Below are 14056 nucleotides of genomic sequence, written 5' to 3' on the forward strand. Positions count from 1 at the left end.
AAAAGACAGTGAAGAAGATGCACTTAAAATAGTCAATCTTGCGAAACTATTCAACACCAATGAAACAAAGCAGGCCTACAAGAAAGAACAAGTCAAGAACCGAGCAGAAAAATGGAGAAATAAGCCCCTGCATGGTCAATATTTGCAAAATATAAGCGGAAAATCAGACATCACCAAGACCTGGCAATGGCTTAAGAATGGCAACTTGAAGAAAGAAAGAAACAGAGGGTTTAATACTGGCTGCACAAAAACAGGCACTAAGACCAAATGCAATAAGAGCAAAAGTCAAAAAGTCAACAACAAACAGCAAGTGCCGCCTTTGTAAAGAAGCAGATGATGCAGTGGACCACCTAATCAGCTGTTGTCAAAAGATCGCATAGATTGAGTACAAAGGAAGGCATGACAAGGTAGCAGGGATGACACACTGGAACATCTGCAACAAATACAAGCTACCTGTAGCCAAAAATTGGTGGGACTATAAAATTGAAAAAGTGGTAGAAAATGAAGATGCAAAAATATTATGGGACTTCCGACTACAAACAGACAAACATCTGCCACACAATACACCAGTTAGAACTGTAGTCGAGAAGAAAGAAAAACAAGTCAAAATAATCGACATAGCAATACCAGGGGATTGCAGAATAGAAGAAAAAGAGATAGAAAAAAAATCACCAAATACAAAAACCTACAAATTGAAATTGAAAGGCTGTGGCAGAAAAAGACCAAAATAATCCCAGTGGTAATTGGTGCCCTGGGTGCAGTTCCAAAAGACCTTGAAGAGCTCCTCAACACCATAGAGGCCACAGAAATCACCATCAGCCAATTACAAAAAGCAGCTTTACTGGGAACAGCCTATATTCTGCGACGATATCTATAACAACAGCAACAACATTGACAATAAATTTCAGCCATCCTAGGTCCTTCGGAAGGACTTGATGTCTGGATAATACAAACCAGTCAATAACACCTGTCTGACTGTGTAAACAATAAATAATAAATAGCTGTCTTGTTTGCCTTTAGAAAGGGAGGATATAAATATTTAAAATAAAAATCTTGCTTTTAATTTTATTTCTTTCCCTCCTTTCAAGGATAGAGTGAGCTTTAAAAAAAACACAAAAACAACCCCCAATACAACCACAAATTAAAGTTTCAGACATTTAAATAATGCTATGCTTCATAGATGGTATCCCATGGTCTAAATAATCCCACCCCCCAAGCACACACAAATAGATGGACAGTAAATAAATTCTTACAACAGATCTGGAAGGGAGCACTTGCATAAAATACTCATGGGGAGGAAGCACTCTGTTGCATGAATATTGTCATCTTCTCTATTGGGTCAAAACTTATGAGTAGAATTATGTGTTAAAATAAGTTGATCGATACAAATTGGCAAACTTGGCTGAGTAATCAAATCACGTTTGACCAGCTCTTATTGTCAATGACTTTATAAACTCACGTCATCCATCCTCATGGCATGCCATGGCTGATAAATTGTTAGTCTTGTGTATTGACCTTTTGGGAATCAATACATGTAGAGACCTAGAAAATAAGTGCTAGGTGGTTTCACCTTTACTGAGTAGGTCTGCCAGAATGTTATAAATATGTGCTTATCTCCACCTCAGGAAAGAGGTGAAATGAAAGTAGGGGGAGAGGGAAGTTTATAGGAATACATCATGATTTCAAGCACCTCTTAGCTGCAAATGAGTTTTCTCATTTTTCTTTTTGAGGAGTATAAAATAGATTTTGAAATAATATCCATGTCCATACATGTACGATACTCTTTTATTATCTTCTGTATTATTAGATTGCTGAAGCCATGTTATAACTATTGTTATATGTGAGGAAACACATTTAATGGAAATTTTCACCTGCAAAATATTGTCTCCATTTTGGCAATTTTTCAGGGGACCCTGCCAAATTATGTGAAAACGTTTGCACATTAAGAGTGGGAACAGGATGCATTCCCCTCATTCTGATTTTGCTTTGTTTATAGCTACTGGCTAACATGTGCTGTATTGTTACTTTAACTGAGTAGAGCACATAGCCATTCTTTTGTTCTCCTGTATTCGGGCCAACTTGGATTCCACTTTTTATTCAGGGTCTATGGAGGAGGTATCCCACAATCCTTCTTGCAGTGTTTGGTTGGATCAGTTCCAATCTGTGATTCCAGAGGATGTGGACAAGTTGCTTGCAGCGGTGCGGTCCAGCACATGTATCTGGACCCTTGCCAGACTTGGTTGCTTTGATCTAGCAGGGAGATCATTTGAGATGGCCTGGTGAATATCATAAATGCATCGCTAAGGGAGGGTAAGGTGCCTCAATGCTTGATGGAGGCAATAATTAGTCCTTTTCTTAAGAAGCCTTCTCTGGATTCCTCAGCGATGGATAGTTATAGGCCAATCTCTAATCTCCCCTGGTTGGGCAAGGTGATCAAGAGGGTGGTGGCTGACCAGCTCCAGCTGGTCTTGGAGGAAACTGATTATCTAGACCCATTTCAAACTGGCTTTAGAGTGGGCTATGGGGTTGAGTCAGCCTTGGTCGGCCTGATGGATAACCTATACCGGGGAATTGACAATGGGGGTGTGACTCTGTTGTATCTCTTGGATCTCTAAGCGGCGTTTGATACCATCGACCATGGTATCCTTCTGGGTCACCAGGGGGAGTTGGGGATAGGAGGCACTGCTTTGCAATGGTTCCACTCCTGTCTCTCAGGAAAATTCCAGATGGTGGAGCTTGGTGACAGTCAGTCCTCAAAGCAGGGGCTGTTATATGGAGTCCCCTGGGGCTCCATTCTGTCACCAATGCTTTTCAATATCTACATGAAACTGCTGGGTGAGCTCATCAGGAGATTTGGTGCTGGGTGTTCAGTATTATTTAGTCATTCACTTATTATTTATTTATTCAATTTTTATACTGCCCTATATTGCCCTTCTGAAAAGGCTTAGGGCGGTTTACAATTAAAACAGAAACCATTAAAACCAGCAACAATTAAAACAGAAATATAAATATAAACACCAATTAACAATTTAATCCCTGCTAACTTGACAAAGAGGCACCTTTGAACATGGTGATTCTCTTTATATAGCAGGGGGAGAGTAACTGGCCCTCTCCACCCCCAGCACAGTACGTCCAGTGACTGTTGATGGTGTCTGTCTTGTGTTTCTTTTTAGATTGTGAGCCCTTTGGGGACAACGATCCATCTTATTTATTTATTATTTCTCTTTGTAAACCGCCCTGAGGCATTTTTGGAAGGGCAGTATAGAAATCAAATAAATGAGAATAATAAATAAACATCTTAAAAAACAATTAAACGATAAGAACAATTAAAACCCTGAAATCCAGGTTAGAGCATTAAAACAATTAATATTTATTAAAACTCTGGAAGGCCAGGCCAAACAGATAGGTCTTAAGGGCTCTCCTGAAGGTCAATAAAGAATTAAGATTGCTGATTTCTGCTCGGAGTGCATTCCACAACCCAGGAGCAGCTACAGAGAAGGCCCGCCTCTGAGTTGCATCCAAGCAAACCAATAGTAACTGGAAACGGATCTCCTCAGATGACCTTAACTTGCAGTGGGGATCATGTAGAAGAAGGCGCTCTCTAAGATAACTTGGATCCAAGCCGTTCAGGACTTTAAAAGTAATAACCAGCACTTTGTATTTTGCCTGGAAACATATTGGCAGCCAGTGTAACTGTTTCAAAACAGGAAAAATATGGCCTCTCTGGGTTGCCCCAGAGACCAGTCTGGCTGCCTCATTCTGAACTAACTGAAGTTTCTGGACTATGTACAAAGACAGCCCCATGTAGAGCACATTGCAATAGTCAAGCCTGGAGGTTACCAGCTGATGCACTACTGTTTTGAGGTCTCTTCAATGAATGCGCACAACTGTCAAATCAGCTGAAGCTGATAGAAAACACTCCTGGCCATGGCCTCCACCTGAGATACCAGGGTGAGGCCTGTGTCCAGGAGTACTCCCAAGCTGCGCACCTGCTCCTTCTGGGAGAGTGTAACCCCATCCAGCACAGGAAGATCTAACACACCCCTCAGATTCTGAGCCGCCGCAATGAGCACCTCCGTCTTGCTTGGATTCAGCTTCAATTTGTTCTCCCTCATCCAGCCAATTACTGCCTGTAGGCAGGCATTTAAAGAATGAGTGCCATTTCCTGAATACGAAAAGGAGAAGTGGATTTGGGTGTCATCAGTATGCTGATGACACCCAAATCTACTTCTCTCTTTCATCTGCATCATCAGGAGATGGTGTTCATTCCCTAAATGCCTGCCTACAGATTTATTGCAGATTTTAACGTTTAATAGCTGTTTCATATTTAATAACAGATATAGAATTATAGCATGGGAAATATGATGTTGTTTGATATTTGGCAACTGATTGTTGACCATATCTGATATTTGACAGTTAACTATATTATGTATTTGACTTTCAGTATTAAATAACAGCTTTGCATTTAATGAAGTAACAATTTATTTCACCACACCACACAAGCATTTCATTACATGTTGCACACTACATTGATAAAATAAGAGTTTACTGAAACAATGAGCCTTTTCTCATGATCCATGAGAAAGGGTTTGAAGGGTCAGGGAAGGAAGTCTCTCAAAAAGCTTACCTCCCTCACAGATGATCCTCTCTGTTGGTTTGGGCATGGAGATTGTGCACACAGATGTGCAGCTGCCTTCTTTGGCAGTGTGGAAGGTCAGGGTGCCAGGAGGCATTGCCCTGCCCCCCCCCCAGAAATCCCATAATGCACAGCATAAGTGCATGGTGCATAATGGTGATTTCCCCAGTGCCTGCTGGAAGCCCTGTAAGTCTCCCAGCCAGAGACTGTGGGGCTTGCAGTCGATCTGCAAGCAGCCAGGGTTGGAGAAGATCAGGGTTAAGCGAGTGGCTGGCTTGGTAGGTTTGCTGCTGAGGCACCACTGGGATTGGCTGCAATCCCACCAGTTCTCACACAAAGGCTAGACCAGGATTGGCTTCACTAGCCCAGTATTGCCTGCATGCAAGAATGGCTTTGTTCACTGGCTGAGATGGTACAGTCCTTTCATGAAGTGGTACTGTATCCTTGTGTGGTGGGTATCATATCCAAATACAGACCTATCTCATACATCTGTGATGGCATTTTCTGTAGGGACACTTTTCAGTAGTATATAGGCTGATACATATTACTTCAGCCAGTGAATATTTCAATTAGTACTAAATCCACTTTCTCAACACATAATTGGTCATGTGAATTGACATTTGGGTTCATAATGAACCAAAACATGCCATTTATTTCTTCCGCACAACTCCTATTGTTTTAGACAAATAACATTATTGGAACATACAGTACATATATTGGAACAATGTTTTAGGCTAAATGCTCATGTTGCACAGCATACTTGTCATAATGACCTTCTTTGGATATCTATTCAAACACAGAGAATTTACATTTATTTTCAAGGCTTTTATTTCCATGTGTGCACGTATAATTCAATCAAGGACAAAAAAGGTAAATTTAAGAAATTGTGTTTGTCCTTCTGCCAAATTTACAGTTATACTTCTCCAAATTTTCTGATGCTGTTCAAATTATTATTTTGTTTATTTAGGATAACATAGTGGGACATGTTTCATTTATAAAAGCATTTGGAGGGACGGTGATGGCAACCTGCATGTTGGCTTAAAGACTTCTTTGCACCAGTTTCCAAGTAAAGAATGTAGTTTTAGCTACTGTGGTGCAAATACTGTAGTAAGTATCATTACTTTAGAATCAACAGTCATTTTCTTTTCAATCGTTGCCAAATTTAGTCTAAGAAGACTCCATAATAAGCATTAATTATATTCATTCTGAATGCAGTGCACAATATCAGCTGTATGTATCATTGTGTATATAGTGAATACAGTGAGCAAAACTGCCCATACAAACAAAGCAGGTGAGTTCACAAGAGTGATTGCACATATTAAAAGTCATTGGTTAAGTGTAAGAGTGGTAGGTTGACTTTGCTGAAAAACTGTTTCACTGTTGTTATAAACAGGGTTGCAATCATCTGTAAATTCACAGTCCATGAAAATGATCTAAAATTGGGCATGTCCATAAAGTCTGCAGAAACATTTAGGTGTTTGTAAAAATACTGTCTGTAAACACAGTTCTACAAGCTGATGTGAATTAGCAAACAATCTGGCATTGCTGGCGGTGGTGAGGGGGAGCAGGGCTGAACTAGCTGCCAGTGTGGCTGGGTCTTCACACAGTCTGAGGAATACCTTGGGTAACAAAGCAGGGGAGACAAGGTCAGGAGAGTGCTGTGGGATGGTCTCATGAGGGGCCAAGTCTAGGAATGACGAGGAGCTGACTTCTTGCAAAAACTGTATCAGGTGTTGGGGCATATATGAAGCCCTGACCAATGATATGCAGGGCTAGCAAAGGGCTGAAAGAGTCAAAGAAGCAGAGGTCTCTCATCCGCAAGAGCTGACTGACAAGGAGACCAGGAGGAAAGGCTGACTGAAGCTCCCTCATCCCTTACTCCAGTGTGGAGTTCTGAGGATAATAGGAGGGAAGGGAACATCTGAGCCTCATGGCCCACTGGATCCACCCCAGGGGCCCACAGCTATAAACTAAATACATGAATGTTAAAAAGTCTGGCTGTCTGTAAATTTTTTCCATACTGTCTATAAATATTTTTTTCCAGAGGTTGGCAACCCTGGTTAGAAGTAAAAAGATGCCATGCTAAAATGTTTGTGTAACAACAGGACTATAAATAGCCTAGGTTTTTCTCACAATACACCTTTTAATTGCCTTTGGGGTCATGAAATGAATTAAGAACTATCTCGTGGCATTCCATCACTTAAAATAAAATATTGATTTAGCTAATTGAATGGCGCATACTGTGTGAAAACATTATCAGCTTTCGTGTTTTTTTAAATTTGGAAGTTGTGCTTGCTTGATATATTTTTTCTGAGTATCTTTTTTACCAATTCTTACCCTTTACCCCTTCTGAGATTATCAGCAGTAGAGCAATGTGGAAAGTTAGAGTGCATTCCCCACCCCCTTCAGTGCAGAAGTCTGTTGCCTATATTAACCTTTACAGGAAGATTTGCAAATGCTTTAGGAAATTAACCATTCCTTTTCCTTCATGACTCTGGTAATTGTTTATATTAAACAAGGTTCTCGTCTACTTTCTTGATGTACTTTTTGATGTCCTATAATGCAGATTTAATACTAATGCAAAATAACATGTTTAACGTCAGATAATTGTTATAAATGGGGGTCATACATATTAGCTCTGTGGCAGATATAAGCTTAGCTGTTCATTTGACAAAATTGTGTCAGTTGCATCTTTATCAGTACTTATGCTTTGTACCTTTTGTGCTTGTATGCTATGTTGTATATCATGTAAACCAGACCTGCTCAACAAAGCCCACCCCCAGCTGATTTTGAACTACAGTAGCCAGGGATTATGGGAATTGTAAGCCAACAACTCCAGGAGGGCCGAAGTTGAGCAACCCTGGTGTAATGTATACCATCCAGGACTGTGTTGGAACTAGGAGTATGCATGCCTTTGGATACTCTGTGTCAAGGGACATAAATTGGGAAGCCTGGAGAAGAAAATAATTCTCTGCAATGAATGCTTAAGAATAGTACTTGTTTACCTACCATCTTGTAGACTGACAGCCTTCATTCTCTATATGTTTACAGGCAAATAACAGACTGTGACTGGGTGATTGCAAATGACACACACACACCCCGCTCTCCTTCTTTTGGCCATTTTCTCACTCCAGTTAGGCAACACTGATCATGTTTAGCGTGAAGTAAGGTCCCTTGCTCAGTAAAACTGACTTCTGAGTAAATGGCCCACATCATCCACAGGGCTACGGGGGTGGAAAGGGGCAACACAAAGCAACAAGTATATCTGCGTTGAAGGTTTCTTCAACAGCTCAGCATAGGTGAAGGTGGGGAGGTGATTTCTGCTTTTCCCGGGAAAGGCCCTTTTTGCTCCCAGGAATATGACCCTAAGGGTCATGCAGCCTGTGCAGGGCCATAGCTTAGTGGTAGCCTCTTCGTTGCATGCAGAAGGTTCCAGGTTCAATCCCTGGCACCTCAAGGTAGGGATGGGGAAGAGTGGAAAGACTCCTGTTCGAAATGTTAGAGAGGCTGATGCCAGTCAGTATAGACAGTACTGAACAAGATGGACCAATGATCTAACTCAGTATAAGGCAGTTTCCCATGCTCCAATGTAATGGATACATAGAGAATTTCCCAAGCCCTCCTGTAAAAAGAAGAAGGCTTAAGGGGAGGACTAGGCCTCACTAGAGCAACTGCTGGGAGGGTGGGCCTTCCCTCATAAGGTAAAAAGCCTCAGAAGTTCAGATCGAAGAGATCAATCCAGAGGACTAGGCACGATTTTCTGGCTCAGCCACCTACTGGAGATGAAAGAGCTTTGCTTGGCTGGTTGAGTCTGTCCCAGGAGGGCCCCAAGGAAACAGCAGGCTTGCTGCTGGAGATGTGCACAACGTGTGCATGTGCACTGGCCACGTCTGGTCTGACGCTGACTGGGGCAGCAGGAGGGTATGCTACCGCCTCATGCCAGTGATTTTTGGCACAGCCCCGGGGGGGGGGAAATGCAGGGGGGATAAGGGGGGTAAGAGCACCCTCCCTTCTTCTTAAAGGTAAACCCCACCCCACCCCCGCTGCTGGACGAGTTCGGAGGTCTGGAAAAGGGCCTCCTAACTGGTTTGTGCACCTCCCTAGCATGAACATCATGGGTCATCAAATCTTGTTGTTTTTTGGAGCTCTTTTTGGCACTCCTTTGAAATTGCCACAACCATAATTATCTTATGAACCGAAGAGTGGTGTTTTTGTTTTTTTTGCTTAAATTGAATATAATGTGATTTTGTTTTCTCTAGATCATGTTGTTGTCTTCCTGCCTCTTATTGCAATCAAAATGTTGATTTGGCAGCCTGATATTTCCTATTGGCAAAGGAATGAACCCATTGTTTCAAATGGATAAGAAATTTGACTAACGTGGTGTCCCCTAACCTGCACATCCCTCTTGCTGTTAATTGGAATCTACCCTTCTTTCTGTGCATTTTGCGCAATTCTGTGTTTTAGCACAGGGAACGACAACCATCATGTCTCATTTAGCACTAACATAGTACCAAGGATGTTAAAAAGAAGACAGCTGGGGAGACCCCCTCCCATGTCTGTTCAACACAGCACTTGTGTGTACAGGTTATGAATATGACTTAAAAGAATCGGCCATTAGGGCAGCATAGTTAATAGGCAATAATCTCCGTCCTGGAGAGATAACTATATACCAGATACAGCTGTGTGCCTCGGCACCCCAGGGGCAGTTATCATGATAATAACACCTGCTGAGTAATCCTCACTGCCACCATAAAGTATCCTGTATTTCTTTTCAGTGCTGACATAACACAACATTTAAGTTTACTATTTTGGCCACAGGAAATTGCCAATTAATGCTACAGTGGTTAAGTAATTCATGCTGTGAGGCGACTGCAAAAGTCCATTAACATGTAGAGCAGGCAGTAATATTCTTAGATGTAGCCTCAATAAATGTGAGTTGACATTCTCAAGTGGGAAAGTCTTTGTAGCACATACTTAACATCTTGAATAGCAGCAAAGCAAGACTGTGATTTCCATTTATGGTCAACATGTACTAAAATAGAGCATTGGGACCCTATTCCTTCTCATTATTAAAGAATAGTTTAAAAGGATATCAAGAGTACAGTGTAAAATATCATTGTTGGATTTAGTCACAAATATAATTTTTGCATGGCCTTCTTGCCAAATTTGAAAACCAATAGAGTTTGTAATGGTGACAAATTGCTTGTAAAGATGAGAAAAGGACTGATGAACACATGATTGGAACAATGAAAGAAATTTGTGAGTCCCTGGAATATTAATTTTCAACATCAAAGTCTCTAAGATGTTCAAACATTATGGAAAGAATTTTGTGGGGAAATTATAACAACCATAGTGCAATAGCCACCTAATGGTGCAGCAAGGAAATGACCTGATTAGCAAGCCTGAGGTTGCCGGTTTGAATCCCCGCTGGTACAGTATGTTTCCCAGACTATAGGAAACACCTATATCAGGCAGCAGTGATATAGAAAGATGCTGAAAGGCATCATCTCATACTGTGCGGGAGAAGGCAATGGTAAACCCCTCCTGAATTCTACCAAAGACAACCACAGGACTCTGTGGTCACCAGGAGTCAACGCCAACTCAACTGCACACTTTACCTTTACCATAGTGCAGCAAAGACCAATAGCTTCTCACAGGCAAAGAACAGAACAAACAGCAAGGTCTTTAGTTGCTTTTTAAAGGCAGCCAAAGGAAACCAGAGAATAAATACCCACCAGGAGAGTGTTGTTATTGATCTAATTTTGGAGAAGGCCCTTTGGAGGAGGCTTTTTTCCTAGCCCTCAGACATACCCACTCCTAAAGAGAAAAAGCTGCTGAGGAAAGTTGCTTTACCATCACAATTGGCTCCTTCCAAAGAGCACTGAATGAAAAGGCTTTTATCAGCAAAGTTTCTGTTCTGCTGCTTTCAGGCATCGCTGTTGATAATCACATCATTCTCTCCTCTTCATTTGAGGAGAATGATGTGATGATCAACAGCTTATGCCTGCCTTGCAGGTGTGATCCTTTTCACGTGGTGCTGAATAGAAAGATGAATAAAGCAAGGTACTGTTCTGCTTCCTTGCTAAAGAAGCATATTGTCTAGTGGCTTACAATCCAGGGAAAGTGGATAGAGTGAGGCAAAACAAAAAATAATAATAGAGTTGGAGTGTATTTGTCTTCAGGACTGATGGAGTGTATTTGTCAGCCTAGGACTCTGGTTACTATCTGTGCTTTGCAACAGGGATGGGCAAGCTTTTGTAAGTGGTGGTAGAGAAGGATCTGGGCTAGTCCCCTCCCACAGGCAGGTACATTGCAGGAATTGGGGAGCATGCAATGATTAATGGTGATGTGTTAGGCATGTAGCGAGGTTGTTGTCATTCCTTAGGGACTCAGTGGCCTGCGGACTCCCTATTAGAATCTCTCTAACATGGTGGCATTGCCAAACTTATAGGCTGAATGGCTTGGGGAAGTGATTCTTCTCAGAGACTTATCAGCCCAATTGGACTAACTCATGCAGTGGGGATCAGCTTTTGGCTTAGATCCCACACAGAGAGGGAGTGAAGTGATCCAATAGTTTAGAAGCAATTATAGAGCTGTGTTAGCTCCCACACTCTCAAGGAGTAGAGAGCCCAGTCTCATTATTTGTTTAATTGGGGTGTTTGGATCATAAATTTGGCCCTTTCCTTCCAGATATTTGCCTTGTGTCTTCATTGGTGTGGGTGCAATAACAAAGCATTTCAAACATTTTGAATTTATATTAACAATGATGAACATTTCTATGAGCTTGTCTATAATATATATAATGAACAATATATATTAGATACCAGGGGCGTAGCGAGGTTCCCGACGGCTGGGGGACAAAGTTTAGCCAGGCGGCTTCCATCGCATGCACAAAGCACATGGGTGGGACCCCAGAGGCCCAAGCCACGCCCCCTAAATCTGATGTCAAATGCAAGGGGGTGAGACAACCTAACCTGTCCCCAAGCCTTCCCTCCCCTCCCCATTTCTTGAACTCATAGTTTGGGAGGATGGTCACCACCATGGCCAGTAACAGCGCTGGCTTGATGGCATGGAGCCGGGCAAGGTGTGGGGCCACCAGGGATCATCATCCTCTTCCGCCAGGGGCAGTGGTGGATCAGGGCCAGGCAGCCCCTCCTCTGGCAGCTCCTGCATGGTGGCCAGGGGGTGGAGCAGTGATGAGGGGCAGTCTGCTGGGAGTAAGATGCATAGGGGGAGGAGAAAGGAAGCCCTAGTGGGCTTCTTGACATCACGCAGGCACAAAACGCCACATGCCCCAGCTGCAGGGCACTAGCACTTGATGCAGAAAGGGTGGGGGGGGCAGGACACATCTGAACTTTGCCCTGACCCTCTGGGCCTGGGGACATTTGTCTCCCCTTGTCCTGTGGACACTATGCCCATCTTAGATACATAATCTGTAAATAACAGTCCATGTGCTCAGAAGAGATATTCATTCTGAGAGTTGTTTTGAGCCTTTATAAGACAAGTCTGCACAAAATATCTTTGCCAGAAATCCAAAGTGTTGTATTTGATACAGAGAAAGCTCTACAGGCTTTCTTCCAAGCATTCACTTCACATATCATTTGAAACCCAGCTGAGATAAAAGTGATATTGAGGGACAGACTGTGATGAAATAAGATGCAGGTGGGAACATAATTCTGCACTTCTCCCTTCCCCTGCAAGCCCCTTTTATTCTTTAAATGTCCTTTAATCCCTGTTATTCCATGATTGTGGCAGATCTGAATGTAAACACGTAGATCTGCCATAATCACATCTAGTTTGGTCCTTATTTCCAAGTAATTCACTGACAATCATGTAAGTTTAACTGAGTAGGAGTTAAATACGTTCTCAGAATTGTACCTATTCTACTGATTTTAAACCTCATAGAGCCAACTTTCAAGTTGAATATCAGAATGTAAAGAAGATTTGAACCCTGTTCAAGTTTATACCAAGCATAGATGTTATACTCAGGTCTAATGTCTGTGTAAGCATAGTGTACTCATGGCGAATGTGGGCTATGACTACAGAGCCATGACTGTGGAGTTGGGGCTTGCCAGCACATGCTTTATAGGCCAGAAGGCCCCCAATAAATTAATCAGAAATAATAATTAAATTATTATTATTTACATGTTATATCCGACTCTTCCTCCAAGGAGCCCAGAGCGGTGTACTACACACTTAAGTTTCTCCTCACAACAACCCTGTGAAGTAGGTTAGGCTGAGAGAGAAGTGACTGGCCCAGAGTCACCCAGCTAGATTTATGGCTGAATGGGGATTTGAACTCGGGTCTCCCCGGTCCTAGTCCAGCACTCTAACCACTATACCACGTTAGCCTTTATTGTGAAACTACACCAGAAGAAGCTCTAGCACTGGCTGGTATTTCAGGCAGGGTACTTAAGGCAAGTTTGGCTTCGTGTGCCCCTTTACTGGGCAATCTGTTCTCAATGATTAACAGCTCCAGGGAAGTCTATTAACTGGAACAAAGCTATTATAATACCTTTTAATTAAAAGACTAGATTCTGATCCCAAAAACTACTGACCCTTCAGTCTGAAATCTGTTATTGGGAAAATGTACACTATGTACATCTTCAGAAAGAAAGTTGAAAGAACAGATAAAGGATGGTAAGGTTATAGGGGAGCAGCAGAGCAGTTTTGAGGCAGGTTGCTCCATCTTGGATCATTGCCTTACTCTTGCCTGTTTCTCCCAACAATATTAACAGCCCAAAGAAAGTAAACTCTTAATTAAATTGAATTCAGCATTTCTAGCAGATCTCCACAGGTAGTGGCTATATTGTGAATGCTTACAAGTGAACAGGGCTAAGAAGTTTATGCACAAATTATGTAGTTAGTGGAAGATGGTTTAGTGTTTGTTTGGAGGGGAAAGTATAAAAAAATAAATTTTAACAGTTTAATTCTGAACATTCTATTACTGCTGTTTTAGCACACCAGGAAACAAAAGGAGCAATTAAAAAGGACCATATGTAACCTCACAGAGTAGGAACAATGAGGTAGGAGTTCTTTGCCAACTCTTTCTGGCCTCTGCATGGACAGTTGCCATAAGCAGTGACAGCAGTTGTGCTGTGGTGACATCTAGATAGCCTGTGCTTGGTCAAATTGGAACCATTATATGCTATAAACCCCTAGGATAGCTGGAATGCAGATGCAACTGTAGATACATCCTGTCAATGTAAGCATATAGGGCATGATACAACAAACGTTAGCTGTAACAAAATCTTAATAAGATAAGATTTAGCTCTTTACTGTTTTAGTGGTTTGTTTTAATTGTAAACTGCCCTGAGACATTTTGGAAGGGTGGTATACAAATAAAATAAAATAAAATAAAATAAAATAAAATAAAATAAATGAGATCATTCACACAATCAAAAACTGTGTTCTACCCAG

At 41.8% G+C, this 14056-nt stretch overlaps 1 long non-coding RNA gene across 2 annotated transcripts in view; it reads right to left on the bottom strand.

The window, feature by feature from the left end:
- Positions 1 to 10544, bottom strand: part of LOC128327945 (uncharacterized) — a 34799-nt gene extending 24255 nt beyond the window's left edge. For both annotated transcript variants that reach the window (XR_008308914.1, XR_008308915.1), the window contains exon 1: positions 10372 to 10544. This is a non-coding gene — a long non-coding RNA (uncharacterized LOC128327945). The remainder of the gene's footprint in view (positions 1 to 10371) is intronic.
- Between the last annotated feature and the right edge of the window lie 3512 nt (positions 10545 to 14056).

The sequence above is a fragment of the Hemicordylus capensis genome, chromosome 5 (assembly GCF_027244095.1).
Source record: "Hemicordylus capensis ecotype Gifberg chromosome 5, rHemCap1.1.pri, whole genome shotgun sequence".
NCBI lineage: Eukaryota > Metazoa > Chordata > Lepidosauria > Squamata > Cordylidae > Hemicordylus > Hemicordylus capensis.